The following is a 23,431-nucleotide window of genomic DNA, read 5'->3' on the forward strand; positions in this document are numbered from 1 at the left end:
TAATAATTTAAATTAAATCATAATTGTAGGTGCCATATAGGGCTGAACGATATGGACAAAATTTCATATCTGGATATTCATGCCAGATATCTTGATACGGGTTTGGTGAAAACCAAGCATTTTTCAGAAAAATACAAACATCATAATACAAAAGAATGTGGAAAGTGCAGTTTTATTTGTAAGAACTCACTGCCAGTCATCAACATTAACCCTTTCATGCATAGTGGTCACTACAGGGGACAGCTTTTCTCCAGCTGTTCTCTTATATATTCATGGATTTTGTTATTTTAGTTCCAAATCAGCCAACACAGTGGATGCTTATGCATCATCACATACACTGCAATTCATACCAGTACTGTCATTTTACTGTTCTTGATAAACCTGATCTAGAGTAACATGTTTAAGTGTAAATCAATTACTTTTATTGTTATTAGTCTGTAATTAACAGTTTTTTTAAACAAAAGTTGTTGTTTTTTTTGCATTATATCTCCATGAATTGAGTAATGACTGGTATTGGAGTGTTAAAATGTGAGAAAACATTAGATTAGTCGCATTAAAAATGTCTGGTAAAGGTTCATACAGTCTTCCACATGTAATTATTGTAGGTAATTCATTTATCAGACAATCTAGTAAAGTAAGTTAACAAACAACTACCCCTGTCTGAGAAATGAATTACTTATAATAAGCATTAAATATGTTTTCATTTCATAGTTTTCACACTGTATATCAGTAAATACATGTTTATTTGCTTCAAAAATTAAATGAATGGTGTCCAGCTGAGTGGACATTTTTATGGCTCCATGACAAATAAATTCAGAAGAAAATTTTCTGTAGGCATGTTTTTTTCACGCCTAAAGAGGAATAAAAACAGTCAGGAAAAAATCTTGATCAAGGTTCTCATAATTCATGCATGAAAGGGTTAACATAAAGTACGAATGAATTAAATTTGTTGTGACTTCCAGAGCTGTACATGCAGGGCGAGCGTGGGGGGAATCTATATCGTTTAAATCGTTGGTTTGTCGATATTAATATCTTGAATGTTCATATCATATCGATATGATAACGATATGTCTTTCAGCCCTAGTGCCACATGCATGGTTTGTGTAACTGATGACAATTTCAGTTCTGTTATTGATTGGTGATTGGTAATTTTATAATTTGGTTGCATTTGAAGAGGTGTTGCATGATTGTATTTTGATATTTGCGTTGTTATTTGCACAGTCATGTTGTTTTGGTTGTTTCATGTCAATGTGTGGGCAAGTTAGTAAGGATGGATGGATGGATGGATGGGGGAGCCTGTGGCATTAAGAAGTTGTGCTGAGCTTGGGGGGTGCTACGTGCCCTGGGGGGTATACGGCATTAGAGCCGAGAGGAGCTCACGGTTTTTCTGACCGTGTTGGACTATGGTGGATAAGTTCGTATGTATTTTCGCCGTGTTTGGACAGAAAACTTACGCAGTGGATTCTTCTACGTATGTACTTTCTACTTTTCGTATTTTTGTTCAATAAATTTGAGAAGACGAACTTTTTTGGAGGACACACTTTTTGCAACACGAGTCAGCCCTAAGCTCCGGTGGAAGGTTTTATTGGAAAACCTACGATAATGTTTTGAGCTGAGATTGCCTTTAATTATAATTTAATTGTTTCTTTTATTTTTCAGTTGATTCCATTTCAGCTCTACAGTTCAATTAATGCCATTCACACTTAAACAACTAAAACTCAGACAGAAAGAAAGCACGGAAACAACCATTCTTGGCTGTAATGCTTCTAATTTCCTCCTTAGCTGATCTCTAAATGCTTGTGCTTTGTCACTGCCACTACAGCACAGAATAAATTCACTCTTTCACCTCCCCGTGCCTCCTCCTTCTCGCTCTCTAATTCATCTCATTTCCGCCTCACGGTTGGTTCAATCCCCACCTCCTTCCAGTACTTGCTCCTCCAGCATCAGGCTAGCGTTGCTGGCTGCTCCGTATTCTGAGGCTGTTGTGTCTCCGGTGGAGAGTGATTGTGCCGGTGGCAGGGAGGTCAATTGGAAGAAATTGCGTTGCAGCCACCGTGGAGCTGAGGCGAGAGGGAACAAACTGGATATTAGCCCAATCCATGTAGGCTGGCGTGTTTACACCATCTATCCCCCACCCACCCACTGCCACTAACCTCAACAAAAACACACATGCTCAAACATTTGATCAGTTTGGTCGAATGACTAGAGAAATGGAATCGTGGTGGTGGTGGTGGTGGGGGGGGGGGGGGGGGGGCATGACTAAATATTTTTACACATTTGTGGAAAACCAAATGTACGTGCATTTACACTTCCACATTCACTGTACAAAATACTGGTTGCATTTTTAAGAGGCGTTTCTGTACTTGTGCCTTGTGACTTTCCAGCAGGTCCCAACAGCCTTGTTAGCCAAGCCAGCAGAGTAAAGCCACACAGCTCAAGGTTCCTACATGTTGGCGCTTAGCTCAGGATTAAGGTGTGTAAATTTTGGGGGAAAAATGCTGTTGGACGCTCACTTTGTTCTTTCCCTGGGTAAACAAGAATGTTTTTCAGAGGCAATTTTCAGTATTCTGATGTTTTTTTTCTGGATAAGTGAAGAACTGCTCTGTGGTACTTACAAGTTTTCATGTTCCCTGTATTTTAAGATGATACGTTTATGTGTTTGTTACCTTAAGGAAGTTATGTTTTTGCTGGCGTTGGTTTGTCTGTCTGTCTGTGTGCAAGATAGCTCAAAAAGTTATGCACGGATTTGGATGCGCTCCGAGTGCTTTTCTAGTATTCCATATGATTTCAATTAACCACATTATGGAATTATGGAAAATCAAAATAATAGTAAATATTATTTGTAATTTCAACTTTGATTTAGTGGATCAAATGTTATGTTGTTACCATTGTTCCACACTAGTTTCTTTTCTGAGGCCGTTACATGAAGTTTCAACATATTCACACAATTCTCATTCTTCGTGATGCTGTGAGATTTATGAAATGCACCTGTCCCAATTGCATCAACACAATCCCACAACATGATACTCCACTCCCATACTTCATAGTTGGGATGGTGTTCTTTGAGTTACAGTCCTCAGATTTCTGCTACCATATACACCATTGATCAATTCGTCTGAACACATCTAATTTTGTCTCACCTGACCAGGAAGTATCTGTCTACGAGGTACGATTTATGTAATGGTGGTCATTTGCAAACTCTAATCTTTCTTTTTTTCATATTAATTTTAGAGTAGTGGTCTCTGCATTTCAGGCTTTGTTTTTTTTTTTTTTTTTACTAGGGGTCAGTTTATGTCTCCTTCCTTAATGATTCAATAGCTCTGTGGTGTTAATACACACCAAGGCCTAAAGTGGTCTGTCTTGGCGGAGGTCTGCATTCTCAGAGTGCTTTTCTGGTTTATATTCACTATATATGCTGGGGCGCCATTAAGGGTGGGGGGGCATGACAAATTCATGGGGCCTAGCATTCCTGTGGGGCCCATATAGCAGCGGAGTGGGCCCGGAGAATTAGAGGAATAGTAAAGTGTCTTCAATTTCAATTTCAGTTTCACTTTCACCTTCCACAGCTCCGACAATCACGGACCACTAACCTCCACCCTCTCACCCCCCACCCCGCTCCGACAGATTGTTTCCAGTGACTTTCTTGTAGCAAGGGCCCAACATTGGTAGTGGCGTCACTGACTATATGCATATGGCATATGCAACTTTAGGCTCAATGCAAAGATAATTTCAGTGGAAATAATGGCATTAATCACACTCAGGTAAATGTAATTAAAAACATCTTTAAAAAGAGCCAGGATTGATTGCTCTAAGTTTATAAATGAGAATGATACAAGTACAACAATTAATCATGACTTGACAAGACATTATGACGACCATATTTCCTCAAATAGTGGTTGGAGACTCTACTGTATTTACCTCAGCTGCAGAAGGAAAGAGGCCTTTATTTCAAGGAGGTATTTCTAATTTCCTCTTTTAGAAAAGTAGAAAAGGTTGTATTTTGTACAGAACTGCTTGTGGTCTGCTATGTGTGAAAGATACTGCAATGCGCTTTTCTACCCATCACTTCTGTACTGTTGTGTATCAGTGGATAGAATCTGTACATCCATTTTCTGAACTGCTTTGTCCATTTGGGGTCACATGGTTACCAGCAGGCAAAACGGGGTACACACTGTTCATCGCAGTGCTGTATGGAATCTATTCATTGCTTAATAGAGCTTTTATTGAGGAAATGTCTCCCTGTTACGCTTATAAGTTTCTCCAAATTATATATTCATTGAAAAGGAAAGTGACATACACCTGCAGTGACATCAGACAACACTTGGTGAGTGATCTAGAAGTGTTGAAAACAGCTGGATTACAGTGTTGAATGTGTTAAATTAAACTTGTAGAGGTGAAAAATGTGTTTCACTGGCAGCACATTGCATGACAGGGAACAGAAATATATCCCTGTTATTTTCTTACCCAGCCGGTATTTGAGAACCAGTGGTGTAGTCCAGGATATACAGCGTATACCTACTTATTTTTCAGTCAGCATCACGTATACCCACTTCTAAATCCCCCCGATGCTAACCATTTAGTAGTATCTGAGCCAAATTGCTCATTTTTTCTCCTAGGATGGTGAAGCCATGACCCGCCCTACTCTGCCTCTAACTGGCTAGTACTCGCTGCCTTCACTGGTTAGATTGGTTAACTTTAGGCATGAGGACTGATGAGCCAATCAGAGGCAGAGTAGGGTGGGTCATTCTGAGGAAAATATTGCTAACTAGCGCTGGCCACCTCTGGAACCTGATTGGACACCTCCTCAGGTGCCAGTGCCACTCCAGTTGACTGACAGGTCAGTGCACTTCTTGTTGAAGGTGCGTGATTATTGGAAATGCGGAATTGGAAACGAGAAAGGCTGAATAAATGTCTTTGAAATGAGTGGCACATATCGAGAGAACCTCCTTTCATGGAATACATAATTCTGAGGTAAGTTTTAAGGTGGTTTCAGAATGAGTCACTGCTTCAAACTACTGGTCATATGACTGCACATTTAGAGGAGAAGAGATTTTGTCACCAATAGTTAAACTGTGAGTAGGCTAACGTTATGAAAGGCTAACGTTATGAAAGGCTAACACGCAGCTGCTTCTGTGACCAGGAATACCTACAAACTGCTCCTGATCAAGTCATGATAATTTTATAATAGTGAGCAAATACTACTGATGGATGCATTTTTCTGGAAATAAAAAAAAAAAAAAAAGACTGATTAGATTGCTTAACTTTAGGCATGAGGACTTGATGAGCCAATCAGAGGCAGAGTAGGGCGGGTTGGACACCTCAGGTGGCACAGGTGCTAGTGCCACCCAGTTGATTGATAGGTCACTGCACATCTTGTTGAAAGATGTGAGATTATTGGAAATACAAATGAGAAAGGCAGAATAAACGTATTTCAAATGAGTGGCACGAATTGAGAGAACCTACTTTCATGGAATATATAATTATGAGGTAAGTTTTAAGGTGGTTTCCAAATGAGTCGATGTTTTAAACTATGGCCATATGACTGCACATTTAGAGTAGAGATTTTGTTGCCAATAGTTAAACTGTGAGAGTAGACTAACATTATGAAAGGCTAACGTTATGAAAGGCTAACGTTATCCTATGTTTGCCTCATATTGTATACATTTTATATTTATGCAGCTGCTTGAGTAATACTTACAAACTGCGCCTCATCAAGTCATGATAATTTTATAATAGTGAGTAAATAGTACTGATGGATTTTTGGGTTAATTATATAGAGTAGTCTTACATGTCACTGTTTCTAAAGCAGGACATTTTTTTCTGAACTACTTAAAAAAACAAAACAAAAGGCAAAAATTGGGAGTATACCCACTTCTCTACTGTTGAGAACTGCCTTTATTTGTTTACGCCAATCTCATCACTGTCTGTTAATAGAGACTTGGCTTGTAATTGATGGTATGTATCATGTTACTGAACATAAATTATCTGTTTTGTGTCACACCTATTGTGCTTATTGTGTGTAAGGAATTGGCTCCTATTTCTGTAGCTGGATTTTTTTTTTTTTTTTTAAACAAGTACTGAAAGACTCATTTAACACCAAGATAAATGTTCCCGCTGGCTTCTATTGTATTGTGATGGCACCATATGGTTTCTTTGTAGCTGTATCGAAATCTCCTTGCATCTGCACCAAAGATAAGCAATAAAATATTTTGTGATTCATGCAGACTAGTCCTTTAATCTGCACACAGCTTTTTGTGGCTCTACTTTTTGGCAGTTTCACCAATGCTGTTGTGACCGATATTAGCGAACAGATGCTTTTTGACTCTTGAGCGTCAGAAATAGACATATGTCAGGTTTTCCTCATATTAGAAAAGCTCTTTGAATGTGTGCCTACCAAACATGCCAAGGGCCTTTATTTTGTTCTATGTTCCGGGTCAAATAGGAGGATACAAGAGGATAAGAGCGAAAGAGGAAAAAGATGTACCTTTGCCAGAGTTTGTTTTAAATGTTTTTAACTGAAATAAAACAGATTTTTTTTTTTTTTTTGTCCAAGGTCGCAGGTGTACCATGACATCTTGTACAGTGCAAAGCCCACAGTCTGAGATACAGGAGAGGAAGTGGTGCTGCCACCCATCTGATCTGATAGCACTATCTGTAAGCTTCTTCCACAGACAAACAGTAGTTGTCATTGGCAATTTCTGGTTGAGACCTTTTGTTGTTTTGATAAGTAATTAACAATGGTCTACAAAGATGGTCTGAATATTTAATAGCGACAAAGTGGAGTAGTGAGCAGACAGTGTTAAAACTACAATTCATGTATAATTCATAGTTGCTGACAGTGATTGGACTATCTCTCTTCTCGTTTTCTCTCTCCACATGCTCGCTCCTACCCCACCCCCACCCCCACCCCCACCAGCCTCTTTCTCCCTCCCATCCATATCACTTGCTACGTTGAGCTCTCCTTGTGTAGAGGAGAATCCAATGTAGAGTGGCACTTCGTATCTTGTTAGGCAATTTATTCATGGTAATGAAGGGTTTTAATGTACTGTACAGCACAGAGCTCCGGCTTTGCTTGTAACGTACTCAGCAGTGATCTGTGGGATGGATTATTTGAGCACTGGCTTTAATTTAGATTCAATTACAGGCCTGGTATTGTAGGCTAGGATGTAACCTCTGATGTCTGTCCATGCTGTCTTTTTTTTTGGAGACTTTACAGCCAACCCTAGCAGAGCAACACAAGTTCTTGCATTAAAAATGTTAGACTGTATGTCATGGTGAGACAGACCATGTTTCCCTCACAGAATTTCCCAAGTATTCATGCCCACCCCCTTTGCCTCAGTCTCTCTCTACCCCTCCTTTTTCCATTACTTGGTCTGCCTTGCTGTTTGCTGTGGCTCTCTTATCTCCTTGCCCTCCGCATCTCAGTCTCTCGTAGTCCAGGCTTTGTCAATACAGTCCCTCATTTGTACAACTCCTCACCTTTCCAACACACTTTTTCACATACTTTTCCAGGAACACTCACAGATGCAATCACTCTCAGACGTACATATACCCACACACCTTCAGATGATCCATGTCCCTTTCCCATTTAGCCCCTCACTTTTTGCTTTTGACAGCGCTGATTTTCTTCTCTGAAGCAGCCTATCAATGGACAGTGTCATCCAAGGTGGCAGATCATGTCTGGGTTGTTTTCTACCTGGTGGTTGCTCACATCTTGGACCCCAAATACATCCTAGACTTGTTAGTTCCATATGAAGCATCCAGACCCATGAGGTCATCAGGGATAGGTTTACTGTGTGTTCCCAAAATCAGAAGCAAACGAAGTGAAGCAGCATTCAGTTCTTCTGCTCCTCACCTGTGGAACAAACTTCCTGAATACCTGAGGTCTGCTCAAACTGTCGGCTCATTTAAATCAGGCCTGAAAACATTATTATGCCGCGTTTCCCCTACGTGGAACTGGCTCAATTTGGCTCGGGTACCAGGTCCTATTTCTGGAGACCGTTTCCATTACAGGATACTACCGACTTAGGAATACCTGGACGTCATAGTGATGTGGCGTGTTACTTCCGTGTCGTCTGCTCAGAGAGTTGCTGAAAAACTTGCTCGTTTCGTGTTGTCTCGTCAAGCTCATGCTGAATTTTTATGTCCGAATCTCCTCCTCGACAAACCATGGTGTAGTTTTGCGGGCTGTCATCATGTGGATTAACCTACCGCTATATTTACAGTAAACTTCCACATCTGTTTTTGTAAAATGGTGGGTCACAGAGATGACTGTCTGACCAATCAGTGGTCTGCAGTGTTTACACGTCATGTTTTAGTATCTGGTCCCCAGTCTTGGAACCTCTGCGGAGACGATACCAAAAAACTAGTACTGGGTACCAGATTCCAGGACCTTTTTCATAATGGAAACGCAAAAAGGCCAAGTCGAGTCGAATCAAGTCGAGCTGATACCACATAGTGGAAACGGGGCATTTGTCGCTTTTCCATTGACCCTCAAATTGCGCAAATATAACTTGAGCATAAAAATTTTCTGATGGAAAAACGACAATTTTGCCAAAAGTCTAATTTTTCGATTAAAAGTTTTTGTGCTGGCAAGCAGTGGTTTTTCGGGTGTTTTAGCGCAAATGGTATATCACGCAAAACTGCAATGGAAAGACCTTTTTTCGCAACTAGAGTCAGGTGAATTTAAAAAACAGATGATGACGTACGTTACAACAAGCGAAGAAGAAGAAGAAGAAACATGTTGTGGTATGTGTGGACACTCCAGGAAACCCAATCATTTTTAAATTTAGTACGAGATAGAGGGGTAATATATAATAATAATGAATATATCTGTAAATCAACACCCACATATTTACATTCGTCGCCATGTTTATGAATGACTTCTCGTGTCATCTCGCGATAATAAATAAACAAATCATTGCATTTGTGATTTAATGAAAAAAACGACATTACGCACTGCTGTTTTTTCGACATTTAGTAAATATCGGTAAAGTTTTGCGCAGATGTCCAATGGGAAAGTGACTGTTTTCTGCAGCTTTCTTTTAAACTCTTAAATGTCTTTTAAATGAACTTTAAAATCACATTTTATTGCTGATGATTTTAATGTCTATTTTAATTTTAATGTTTTTATATTTTAACTTTCTCTTATCTTAAATGTATTTTGTCCTGCGATGCTTCTATGTTTTATGTAAAGCACTTTCAATTGTCCTGTACATGAAATGTGCGATACAAATAAACTTGCCTTGCCTTGTCATGTACTGGCAGCTATACAGTTTCTCTGAAATGCAAATGTGGGGCCGCTTTATATAAGTACAAGTTATGTAAGTAGCAAGGGACAGAAACTTGGATTTGGCACATCATGAGCTGTTGAAGATTTTGTGAAAAAAGAAAAAAGGAAAAAAAAAAGGAAGGGCAGCCCTCCTACACATTGTATGCAACATATGGATGAAGATGGATGGAGTGATTATAACAGAGCACATGGTTCGACATTTATTAGTTGCTTTAGTTCAGATATTTTCTCATTTCCTTGAAGCATTGAACTTCTTTTTTTAACATCTAAAATTGATTGCCTTGTTACTCAGCATCTCTCTTTCACTCATACACATCCCCCCTCTCTCTTTTTCTCTTTTTCCTTTTTTTTGGTCCCCAGCCACTTGCAGGGAGTAAATAACTATTGATCTGAGCAAACTGAGGCTTGCTAGCTAAGATGCTATTGTGCTAACTGCTCCTTTTGTGTCTTTTCCCTGTGGTTGGCTTTGTTGCAGCACTTATTTTGCTGGTGCATGTTAGACCTCAGATGAAGTTCAGTTTGTCACTTAACAGTTTTACAAATATTCGGAATTGTAATGATAATTTTGTGCTAGTTCAGTGGTTCCCAACCTTTTTTGGCTCGTGACCCCATTTTAACATCACAAATTTCTGGCAACCTCAGACATTCAAAACGGAGATTTTTTTTTTTTTTTTTTTTTTTTGCTAAAATTAATTTGTTTATATTATGTTGCAAACGTTAATTTTAGATGACATTAAGTCTGTATAATGTATATTATTATGGATGGGGGCAGAAAAGCCAGGTTGAGAGTACAACACACAAAGTGAGAATTTTATTTTCCTTTGTCAGGATGTGTACAGTCAGTCCAGCTTGGATTTACAAGACTGACAATTAATTAATTCTGAACAAACAATAACTCAAACTATGAATTATGAAAGAGCTGCAGCATCTGAAACTGACCACAATGAACATTTGAAAGATAAACAGTACCACAGTGCTTCAGTTTCAGCTTCACAGTTTGTCATGTCTTTTATGTATTGGGATCGTCTCTCTCAACTCACCATATATTTTTTATTAGTAAGTTTTTTATTTATTTTTATCAATTACTAAAAATTTCACGTGACCCCATTTGAATTCCAGGCGACCCCACATGAGGTCCCGACCCCAAGGTTGAAAAACACTGTGCTAGTTAATAATAATAATGGATTAGATTTATATAGCGCTTTTGTATGAACGCATACAGAGGATCCATTATTCATTCACTCACACATTCACACTCTGGTGGTGGATGCCCTAGGACAGGCGGATGGACAATCCATGCCTATGGCCCCTCCGACCACCACCGAACATTCATACACTGGTGTGAGTAGCAGCACCGGAGGCAAAGGGGATGAAGTGTCTTGCCCAAGGACACAACAGCACATGGACAGAGTGGGATTCGAACCGCCAACCCTTTGGTTATTGGACGACCCGCTCTACCATCTGAGCCATGGCCGCTTATGTTAATACACTCTAAGCCTGGAATTTGTATTTACTAAAATGCTTTAACTACAATGCATTTAAATGATTTAAGTTTTATGATGTTACTATAAAATGTCCAGTATATTGTACTTATTTGTAGACATAGTTGAAAGTACGAAAAAGTTTAAGTTGAATGGAATTAAATCACTAAGTTTTAGTCACGACCACACCTTTTTATTTTCGCTTTGCATTGTGGGTATTGGGCATGTTGTTGAAAATGTGTTATTTGTTTGTGCAGGGGTTCAGCGGGGTTGTGGTGTTAGTGTTAATTTGGATTTAATGTGTGTATGGCAGTGTTTATTGGCCTTTTTGTGTTTGTTTTTGTATTTTTGTAGAGCTGCACCATGAGTCAGAGCCAGAGGAAGAACAATGGCTTTACTGTTCATCTAAAACTGTTATTGTACAATGGAAATCTTAATGTCTTGTCAAATTAAAAGCACTTCCTGTACTGGCAAATGACATTGTGCTAACTTCCATTCATGCTACAGTACATTAAGTTGAAAAATTTCATAACTGTTTTAGTCAGGAATAGGATTTTTAGTTTGATTAATTAAAAAAAGTTGTTTAATCAATGATAAATTAATCTGGCTGCAATTGAGAAGATTAGTCAGTGTAACCTAAAATGCTGAGTTGAATGGTTGGATAGTGGGGTTGATTTTACAACAGATTTAAAGCACAAATAACTTGTCTTTTAGTGTTTTCTACTTAATAGTTTAAGTTCAATACTTTTAGCATTAAAGTTGCACCTACTTAAACCAATTGATTAGTCGATCATTACTCAAATCATTTAAGTGCAATCAGTTCCCTCAAATTTTTTGAGTAAACTCTACTTACCCGGGATTACAGTGTATAGCTTCATCCATATTTGATTTAGAAAATATGTGGTACCTTCTGCAATAAGATGACTTAAACATTGACCTAAGATGACAGAATCCTAAAGAGACGGACTGAAGATCGGCCATTTCTACACCATACAGATGTCTTTGCAGATGCAGTACGGTAAGTGTGCTGATGTGCTTAATGTGCTCATTAAATAAGCGACAGCGACACATGTGTTTCTGCTCATTCTGCCCACATGAGGCCATGTCGTAATTCAATATGCAGCCTCGCTGGTTAGCCGCATGTGCTAATGCCTACACCAGGCCTTGATGCAGCCTGACACCGCCGTGCTGGAGATACAATCTGCAGGAAAGCTGTGTTTGCCAGGACACATCTGTTGAGATAGCGAGTGGTTTTGGACTCTCAAGCGTAGAAGTGTGTGTATGTATGCGTGTGTGTGAGGGATTTGAAAGAGGTTAGGGACTGAGACACATTTGGCTTCTTTAGCACACCGGGGAAATATTGGTGGCCAAAGAGATATCAGCTTCATTAAGAGTTTAATCAGCCAGTCCAGTGAGGTAAGGGAGCTGAAATAACTGTTATTAATAGAGAAATGCGCTGTCCACAAGGATCTGCTGTCCTACAGAAGGTAAAAAAAGAGCCAAGGAGGAAACAACTAGAGGCAATTAGGGCTTCCATTTTTTTTTTTTTTTTTTTTTTTTTTAATTTCTCCAGTCGAAACAAATTAACCCAGGGCTGGCAAATGCAAATAGCTGATGTTTTTATGCACAGCTTGAAAGGGTGAGTCATCCTTGTTATGGTGTCATCCCTGTCGCCTTTGCTTTGGCGTAGACTCAAGACAAATCTGTGTGTGTGCATGACCTGGCCCTGGCCTTAGTGACACACTGGTGATTGAGACAAGGAGACAATGGGATCAGCAGGTCATCTCTGGGCTCCTGTTAGAAGACAGAATGTCATTTGAAATTGTGTCACACACATTCACGCTTTAGGCAAAGGAGTAATAGCTGTGGTTCAACAATTTAAATACACTATGCCTCCTTCGCCCTCCTCTCTCCTTTTTTTTTTTTTTTTCGTCCCTCCCTCCACTCAGCAGATTCACTCTAACACCATAAACCAGACTGTTGGAGCCAGGAATAAATGGAAGTGACTCCCCATGTACCCTTCTGGATTCCTCCGAGTGACCTCAGGCCAAATTCCCTGCAGAGTATCAGCACCTGCACAGTACTGTTGACTGTCACAGCGGAGAAACGGGTGCATTTGAGAGGCTGTTATATCCCCTTTTCTTTTTTTTTTTTCAAAGTTCACAGAAATGCCTTAAGATGCTTTCCTAGTCTCATATATCACTGTGATTGTAATTCTAAGATAATGGCAATGATTTATTGTGCAGGGGAGGCGCTACAGTGTATTCATTTTTGCTTGTGTATCTGTTACTTATGTCTTAAATCACAAAGTCTCCACCAGAATTTTTTATGATGGCAAAACAAAAAAAGTATTCCCAGCACGGTAATTTATTCTCTACTAAAATATGAATATGCAATTTATATCTGTAAGTGTATTTCTACCAATAACACATAAAACAAAACAAAGCATAGCACTTGCAGTAGAAGAAACGAAAAAATAACAAAAAAGGTTGTTTCATGACAAGGGCACCTACACAAAAAAAAAGAAAAGAAAATTGCTCAAGGATGGTGAGGATAATATTAGCTGTTTTCTTCACGCAGAATTATTATAATCAAATAAAAGCTGCCTAAAGTAAATGTACATCGTGTTTGCCAAGGTTTCAGTAGGAAATCAAGTAAGGGGGGGGGAAAACATGAAAATAACATGCAACCAGTTTACATTTTATCCTGAACTCCATTCAAATGTATCTGGGTGTGTAATTTATGCCTCTGTGCATGACACTACATGCATCCCTGCAGATATGGGTAATGAAAGGTTGGGGATAGATTGCTGTTGGTTATGTACAAGCAGATCTGTGGGGTTCAGCTGGCCAGCGCATGGCTGACTGATGCTCTCCGCCTGACTGGCACTACTCTTCCAATACACAAACACCAGCATATTTCACAAACAAGCGTTAGCTGGTGTGCTTAGCCTCAGCGCCACCTCAGATCAACAATATTAATGCACTCCAAATATTAGTTTTCTCCCTCATTACCAAGCTGGGTGCTCTATGCCTGAACCCACAGCAGTCCTTGAGGATGGAGACAGCGGGATGTGTGTTTATATGTGTGTGTATGTGAAGCCAATTACACTATAATGCCTCTGGTTTCTTTGGCTTAAAGAGAATATTCTTGCACCTATGTGTTTGCTGTTATTTATTCTTTTTAGACCCAAGTAGATTTATATTGCGGCTGACGAATTCATATCATCATACCGAATTGTGTTGCATTTGTTTGCGCAGTGGAAAATGAATGTATTTAGACGAGCCATGACAGTCTCACTAAAGAGTTGCTTCTCTCTAAGCTTAAGTGGAGAATAGTAAATAGAGAACGAGAGGAGAGCTGCGCGTCGTGAAATCCCCATCTGCTGTAAAGTGGGGCGCTGACACTTTCAATCTGTTCCCGTTCGCGTTCGTCCCTCCCTCTCAGCTCCCTCTCTATTCTCCATTATTGCTCTCATCCCTGATCTTCCCCCCCCGTGTCTGCTTTTCTTTCTCGTGGGTAAAACCTCTTTGGTCTCCTTTATACAGTAATCACAGATCTATCTCTATGACAAGGCCTTGGCGTGACTCCCACAATGACGACCTGAACTGTTAAAAACAACCGAATGTATTGAGTAAATGCTTCATGTTTCATAGTCTCAGTGAATATTCACTTCCTTAGTGACAGTCACCAAACATGGCATGCTTTCCGAACCACTATAATTATATTGTGGGTGTTCAGTTTTCCTACAGGAACCATGGGAAATGTTTTGCCCTGTGTGAATGCAATAGAAAGACCAATGTGACCACTTTTGCCCGAGGCATAGACACAAGTAGTGGAATTGTTTGCTGCTCTTTAACATGTTAGCATCTTTTCCTGTTTTCCCATGGTCGCAACCACTGGGAAAGCTGTGGGTCAAACCACTTGACATGTCTAAAGTTTGAGTGCCATGAGAATGGGGTTTGGGCTGTAGCAATGTTTAGGTATACAGGGTGGGGAAGCAAAATTTACAATGAACATTTAGTTGTTTTTTCTCAGCAGGCACAACATCAATTGTTTTGAAACCAAACATATATTGATGTCATAATCATACCTAACACTATTATCCATACCTTTTCAGAAACTTTTGCCCATATGAGTAATCAGGAAAGCAAACGTCAAAGAGTGTGTGATTTGCTGAATGCACTCGTCACACCAAAGGAGATTTCAAAAATAGTTGGAGTGTCCATAAAGACTGTTTATAATGGAAAGAAGAGAATGACTATGAGCAAAACTATTACGAGAAAGTCTGGAAGTGGAGGAAGCAACAAAAAACGTACCAAAGCTTTTATTAAAGCTCTCAAATCCAAAATCCTAAAGGATCCAACCAAATCCATGAGAAAAATGGCAATTGAACTTGAGGTAGACAACAAGACCGTTAGAAATGTAGTAAAATATGATTTGAAGTTTAAATCTTACACAAGAACACCGAAACACTTGTTGACAACAGCAACAAATCCAACTTTAGCAATTTTTGGGAATCATGTTTATGGCCACCTTCTAGCCCAGATCTAAACCCTCTGGATTCTGCTATTTGGGGCGTTTTAGAACATGCTACCAATAGAACATCACACAGCAATGTCGACTTTCTTAAAGATACTATTAAAGAAGAATGGGAGAAGTTGTCACCCGAATATTTGAGGAACACTTGCGCAAGTTTCAGGAAGTGTGTGAAGGCAGTTATTGAGAAAGAAGGAGGACACATAGAATAAAAACATTTTCTGTTATGTAAATTTTCTTGCGGCAAATAAATTCTCATGACTTTCAATAAACTAATGGGTCATACACTGTCTTTCAATCCCTGCCTCAAAATATTGTAAATTTTGCTTCCCCACCCTGTAAAGTTTGAGTGCCATGAGAATGGGGTTTGGGCTGTAGCAATGTTTAGGTTTAACGTACAATAGTAGGCTGTGAATATTACAGCTTGTTCTATATTTGCCTGAACTTAGGCAGCATTAGCCGTCTTTGTTCAGAAATATGATCTGGCGTACAGTATGTGGAGACAGGAGGAAATAAATGCATTCAGTTATCAGCCTTTTCTAGCTCAGTTGGGTCAAAAAACATTACTTTAGAGCCAATCAGTGTGAACTGGAAGGTGAATTTCTATCCAATTTGCTGGTGTAAATGTAATTTCCACACATACACAGGTACATCATGCCACTTGTGGAGATGTATTTCCTTTCTGGATTTAGCCTTAAGAGCTTGTTTATCCAAGAAATTAAGTGTGTAATTGAAATATCAGCAGGTTAAGAATACATGCGATTTATAAAGAATTCATGGAGGGCATTGTGAAGTGTATCTCAAAATGAATACTTGTAAATTAAATAGCTTTCATACTGAAGCGAGCTTTGTCCGACGACAGAAAAAAAAAAAAACCTTGTATTTTTCTATGTAATGTCCTAACCTCTTGTAAATAACCTGGAGTTGTATTAACTGTTGTACACTGCGTTTCCAACATATGCACATCTGGTTCGTAATGCTTTTCTGTGGAGTAGGAATGAAAGATGAGGTTGTTGAGAGGGAAAGAAAGACAAACCCAGGGACACCAAATGAAAAAAGGGGTTTGGAAGGGTTGAAATAGGGTCACAGAGCCTAGTCTCTGAAGTACAACTATGTATTCATTTATCTCCTGGTTTATATATAGATGTGTGTGTGCACCTGCTGTGTTTACCAGGGCAGAGGTGGGTACTGCACACATTTGGTGCTTAATAGAAGAGCAGTTTTGTAGATGGGATTGAACATGTATTCTTGTTTTTCTGTGTATCTGAATGTGTTTTTAAACAAGCATGTGCATGGAAGTGTACACAGTAAAATCACCTGTGTTTATATAACACTTAAAGAGTTAATTTTAACTCTACCTCAGTGAACATATGGTCCCTATCTACAAAGTGTAAAATTTACACTGAACATAGTTACATTTCCAGAGTCAACTTTACTCTAGTAAGAGTTAATATTTGACACTACACTACACTAATTAGTGTCAATCAAGTTTAACACTATGTGAGAAGTAACACCCATACAGGGTGGGGAAGCAAAATTTACAATATTTTGAGGAAGGGATTGAAAGACAGTGTATGACCAATTAGTTTATTGAAAGTCATGACAATTTATTTGCCACAAGAAAATTTACATAATAAAAAATGTTTTTATTCTATGTGTCCTCCTTCTTTCTCAATAACTGCCTTCACACGCTTCCTGAAACTTGCGCAAGTGTTCCTCAAATATTCGGGTGACAACTTCTCCCATTCTTCTTTAATAGTATCTTTAAGAAAGTCGACATTGCTGTGTGATGTTCTATTGGTAGCATGTTCTAAAACGCCCCAAATAGCAGAATCCAGAGGGTTTAGATCTGGGCTAGAAGGCGGCCATAAACATGATTCCCAAAAATTGCTAAAGTTGGATTTGTTGTTGTTGTCAACAAGTGTTTTGGTGTTCTTGTGTAAGATTTTAACTTCAAATCATATTTTACTGCATTTCTAACGGTCTTGTTGTCTACCTCAAGTTCAATTGCCATTTTTCTCATGGATTTGGTTGGATCCTTTAGGATTTTGGATTTGAGAGCTTTAATAAAAGCTTTGGTTCGTTTTTTGTTGCTTCCTCCACTTCCAGACTTTCTCGTAATAGTTTTGCTCATAGTCATTCTCTTCTTTCCATTATAAACAGTCCTTATGGACACTCCAACTATTTTTGAAATCTCCTTTGGTGTGACGAGTGCATTCAGCAAATCACACACTCTTTGACGTTTGCTTTCCTGATTACTCATATGGGCAAAAGTTTCTGAAAAGGTATGGATAATAGTGTTAGGTATGATTATGACATCAATATATGTTTGGTTTCAAAACAATTGACGTAGTGCCTGCTGAGAAAAAACAACTAAATGTTCATTGTAAATTTTGCTTCCCCACCCTGTAGTGTTATTCACATTCAACACTGAAGAGTTAAGTGTTAAGAAATAACTTTTCCAGTGTTAAACCAATTTAACACTACATGTTGATAAATAAATGACTCCAAAGAGTGTTGATTTTTACCTGCCTCCTAACAGTGTTACATGTGATGTACTATAGTCCCAGCGTCTGCAGGGGGCAAAAAAAGATAACATTATTTCTGTACCCAATTTATTCCAAGTAAAAATGAAACATTGCAATTAAAAGTAAACATAAAATGACATGTACTATGAAAGCTGCCGACCCCATATCATGTTATCCATTTGAAATTCGGTATTTGAAAACACATACCCAACAGTGACAACGATGACATAACTTTATTCTTGCACACAAATTTTGCTTGGATGAAATAACAAAAGCAATAGTTTATTTACACAAACTTACGAACGCAGTTTTTCGATGCGAGGAAGATGGCGATGCCAGAGTCCAACTTCTCACTCAGTTTGACCACGGAGATAGGTGGGCGGGGCTTTTCAGAGTCATTATTTTTTAACACTGAACACTATCTTGCTCTTACGGGTGTTGAATTAACTTTGAGAGAGTCAAGTTACTTTAACACTGAATATATGACACTGACAGTGTAAAACCTCAGGTAACTCCAATTATTTTCACCAACACTGGAAGTTGTCTTGTTAAATTTTACTCTGTCCATTGTTGGAATAACTCCAAAAGAATTAAAATACTTTGACACTGCATTTTTTACACTGGCACATTTACTGTGTATATGTAGAGGCGGTGACATTAAAGGAAGAAAAACATTATAAAGAACCTTAAAGGTGGGGGAAGTAATCCTGGAAAAATGGTCTGAGCAAGCTACATTTTGAAAATACACAATTTAAAGTCCAAACCCCTTTCTTCAGACTTCCCCCTGAAGCCACGCCTCCAGACTACCGGAACACGCAATGCTTGTTCCTGAGGGTTCACAAGCGCTGCACAAGCATCAATGCGTACCGTATTTTTCGGACTATAAGGCGCACTTAAAATCCTTTAATTTTCTCAAAAATCGACGGTGCGCCTTATGTATTAATTCTGGTTGTGCTTACTGACCGATTTTATGTGGTACACGGCGCTCAAAAATCTGTCAAAATGTTTTAGTGCGACTTTGGTAAGCTACGAAGCCGCACTGCTTGATGGACTGTCGGAGCATTACGATAATCAAGAGCCTTGCAGAGTAATACGTAGTACTGTGCTTTAACGTAATATTACGGTTAGGGTTAGGGGTACGTTTACGTCAAGAGATCGGATGGTTTTTTCCACAAATCTCCGTCCATGCGCGCCCATCTCACCAATCCTGTCAAAACCCAAGTGAAGCTCACTAATTGGGAGCTTGCCATCATTCCGGGTGGATTAACCGAAGAACTCCAACCGCTAGATATTGGTGTCAACAGGTTGTTCAAAGTTAAATTGCGAGCTGCGTGGGAGCATTGGATGACAGAAGGCGAACACACATGCACCGAGACAGGGAGGCAACACCGGGCGAGTTACGCCACTATCTGCCAATGATGTGTTACAACTGAACAATGTTGAGAGTTATTGTGATTGTTGTGAGTTGAATAAAGTTTGACTTATCTGAATGTTTTGTTTCGCTTAATGCGCCTTATAATCCGGTGCGCCTTATGTATGAAAATAGACCCGTTCGTTGATATTGCACCTTATAATGCGGTGCGTCTTACGGCCCAAAAAATACGGTACCTCATTCATTCTCCTCCAACACCCCCCTGCTCTTACAATCCCCCCACCCCCAACAGATCCGCGTGTAACTCTGTATTCAGGTCTGTATATCAGTATATTAGATTAGAAGTTGGACTTTTCAGTTGTTTTGATACGTGTTCTAAGTAATTTCAGTCTAGTAAGGGCAGGTGATTGCAGTCAGACTGATGTCAGGCTAGCAGCCTACTGAAATATGCTTTAACAGAAGTTCTGGAAGTCAGTCATACAAACTTTGTCCAAAATTGTGGGTGTGACGGTGCCTTTTCAAGCAAAGATGTGTGTGTTGGGTATATTTCCAGACAGCTGTGTTTTTACTTCAAGTCATTCAACACTCATTGACTTTGGACTCCTGCAGGCCAGGAGGTTGATATCTTTATACTGGAAGAAAATGGACATACCTTCAGTACATATGTGGGTGAGGGAGATGGCATCTTGTATTGTACTGGAAGAACTCATATTGTTAAAGGAAAGGGAGGGGATTTTGTGAAAATATGGTCACCTTTAATTGAGTTTCTCAGATATTATGAGACCACTTAATTTTGATAATGGTGCTGATTTATGTAGCTGTATGCTGTTTATTTATGCTTATTTTTATTTTATATTATTTTATTTTATTGTATTATTTTATCTATCTATCTATCTATCTATCTATCTATCTATCTATCTATCTATCTATCTATCTATTTATTTTTTGCTGTCATTCATTTATTGATTTGGGGGAATATGTTGCTTATTGTTTGCTTTATGTTGAGTGTATTGTTAATTCTGTGATATAAAGTTCAATAAAGATATTGTTTAAAAAAACTAAAAAAAAAAAAAAAAGTTTGCTTTGAACGCTGTAATCTGTGCATTTTACCATTACATTTGTTGGGAGAACAGCTCTAATTCATACCTAGCTGGCTAAGGTTACATTTCCTCATGATTTATGTTAGTGACAAATAGGGCTGGGCGATAAATCGAATTAATTTGATTAATTTGCCTTTTTAAAAATAGACGATTTGAAAAAATGCAAAATCGAGGCGAGCTTAAATAAATAACTATACAGATTCGTCTCCTGCCTTTCATGACTTGAGCACTGGCGTTTGGTTCCGCCTCTTACGCCTTTCCGCCAAAACAATCACGCCCCAGCCATGGTGGACACAACACAAGCCGTAGAGTTGGTAGCTAGAAAAGGGACTCATGTTACGTCGATTATATGGAAATGGTTCGAATTTGACAAGACCGACGCAGAGCAAACTACAGTCGTGTGCAAGGTTTGCAGAAGTAAGGTGAAAACGAAGAGTAGCAGCACAACTAACCTCTTTCAGCATCTCCGGCAGAGACACCCTAAAGAATGGGAAGAGTGCTCGCAGCTGCGGGAGTGCGGCGTAGCTAGCACTAGCCATGGCAAACACGCCGCAAAGAAACAACAAACTTTAGCCGCATCATTTTCTTGTGCCGTGCCATATGATAAGTCAGGGGCATGATGGATTAAAATCAATAAAAATCGTAATCGTCCAAGATGACCAAAAAAATCGAGATTTTATTTTTGGGCCATATCGCCCAGCCCTAGTGACGAAACAGTTTTCCGGCGAAGTTTCCATCCTAATATAACTAATATAGCTAGCTAAGCTCTGGCTCTGGCTTCGTTTGCTGTACAAGTGCTCCAAGCCTTTGAGAATGTGCGATTCGTGCACGAAGAGGGGGGAGGGACAAATGGCAGTTGAGTTTGACAGACATATCACCAATCAATCATTTCGATAGGCCGGTCAAAATGATTGGATGGTGTTTTTTCAATTGGATGGTGTTTTTTCAGTCTTGTCCCTTCCACAAGTGACTACAAATTCTTATTTTTGCATTAGAGCATTTAATTAATTAGTTGCAATCGGGGTGTGAAGAGGATTTTAAGCAGTATTGTAAAAAATGCTGCAGGAAAACCTCTCCTACCCCACCTTTAATAAGGTGCTGTTTCAATGAATGTTAGCATTGATTCTGCAGGTCTGTGAACTCTATAGGAGGATAAACGCTAGGGATGCACCGACCGAGTGCAACCAAAATTCAGAACCAATAGTTGTATGAAAAAAAACAATAAATGAATAGCATGAATACCACATTGAATCAATAATAACAAAAAATATATATGTATTCACAGCAAGGACAGGGTTTGTTTGGAGTTGGTTTGGCCTGAATTTTGGCTTTAAAAATCTGTGATGGAAGTAACACAAACTCACTACGGTGTTAGCCAAGACTGATGGGCCTTCTTTAAAGATATCATGTAAACATGGAAGAAATCATGCCTTGTTTTTTTATGTTTTATGTTTTAATCAGTGTTTAATGTTAGTGTTGGTGTTTAGATAATGTGATGAAGGGCTTAAAGACTCTATCACACATTTTATATTTTATATTCTTATAATTAAAATGTCTTTGTTAAGTAGGGGGATTAATGACAACAAAAACAAAATAAAAAAAATAGAAAATAACATTGGCTTCTGCACTGGTTATTGGCCAAACTGTCATTGTAGCCTCTTAAGCCCCAGAGGCAGCCACAGTTCTGCCTGTGTTGCCATGGTAATACTACAGAGCACTTGTAGCAACTACATATTCTATACATTCATGTAACCAGAAAATCTTCCCCTAAAAGCGCAACCAGACCAATTGTGGAAAAGCACAACTCAATCTGAATAACAAGCACTTATGTGAAGAGCTTTAAAAGGCATTGTATTGTACAGTGTAATGACAATAAACTATTCTATTCTATTCTATTCTACATGGACAAATATCAAAAACAAACTAAGAGTCCATGACAAGTGTATGTTATGAATAATTTCAGAAAACAAAAGCCCTGTGTGAGTAATTTAAGTTAAAGCAGTTCCAACAGTACACATGTTATTTCTCTACCACTAAAACTCCTGATAATGACAAAATCACATCAAGTTTTATGACGGAATGATTGTGAATTTTGTTTTACCTTTGCTGTTTTCTGATCTTAACTTGGTTTAACCCTTTCATGCATTAATTATGAGAACCTTAGTTAAGATTTTTTTTTTTTTTTAGTGTTTTTATTCCTCCATAGACATGAAAAAAAAAACAATGTGATCAAGTTTTTTTTTTTTTTTTTCATGGAGTTACAAAAATGTCCATGCATTTCATTTTTGAAGTAAAGAAACGTGTTTAAAACCCAATATCAGAAATTGATATTAAAACAATGAAATAAAACCTGATGTTTTCTCATATTCTAACATATTCTTATGCTAATTATTACTCTTTTCACAGAGATAATATGCAAAAAACAAAACAAAACCAAAAAAAAAAGACCTTTTTTTTCTAACAAATAACAAATGATTTACACTGTAACATGTTAGTGCAGATCAGGTTTATCAAGAACAGCAAAGTTACAGTAATGGTATGAATGTCAGTGTATGGGATGATGCATAAGCATCCACCGTGTTGGCTGATGTGGAACTAAAACAACAAAACCCATGAATATACAAGAGAACAGCTGGAGAGTAACTGTCTACTGTAGTGACCATTATGCATGAAAGGGTTAATATGAATGAAACGTCGGCTATCAGCTACTCCATTTTTATATGTTATATTAAAATGATTCCAAGTGGAAATAAATGGTCCAGGGCTTATAACTGTATCCGTATTGGCCAACAGTTTTACGACTGGTGCATCTCTAATGAACACCATTATTCACCAGTCTTCATGTACCGTTTTGATGAGTAGTGGCGAGTGCTGTCCTACCCATCACTGTTCAGCTGAGTTGAGTGTTAGTGACTGTGATGGATTGCATATGATTCTCATCATTTTCATACTCAAACATTTTGGTGACGTCTTGTGCCCTATGGACTGGGGCGTTGTCATCCAGAGAGAGCACACTTTAATTTGTCATCCATTATTACCCTGCCCCCCCGAAGGAGAGGCAAGGGGTATTTGTTTTGCTCAGCTTGTTGCCTCTGTCAGGAGGTATTGTGATCACTTTG

At 38.7% G+C, this 23,431-nt stretch overlaps 1 protein-coding gene and 1 long non-coding RNA gene across 2 annotated transcripts in view; both read left to right on the forward strand.

Moving 5' to 3' along the window:
* LOC115422188 (cadherin-4-like) overlaps nt 1-23,431 on the forward strand; it is a 453,088-nt gene that overhangs the window by 61,400 nt on the left and 368,257 nt on the right. The window lies entirely within an intron of this gene.
* On the forward strand, nt 394-18,642 carry LOC115422194 (uncharacterized). Its single transcript, XR_003935807.1, has 3 exons — nt 394-404; nt 4,725-4,736; nt 18,543-18,642. It is a non-coding gene; the product is annotated as an uncharacterized LOC115422194 (long non-coding RNA).

The sequence above is a fragment of the Sphaeramia orbicularis genome, chromosome 7 (assembly GCF_902148855.1).
Source record: "Sphaeramia orbicularis chromosome 7, fSphaOr1.1, whole genome shotgun sequence".
Classification (NCBI taxonomy): Eukaryota; Metazoa; Chordata; class Actinopteri; order Kurtiformes; family Apogonidae; genus Sphaeramia; species Sphaeramia orbicularis.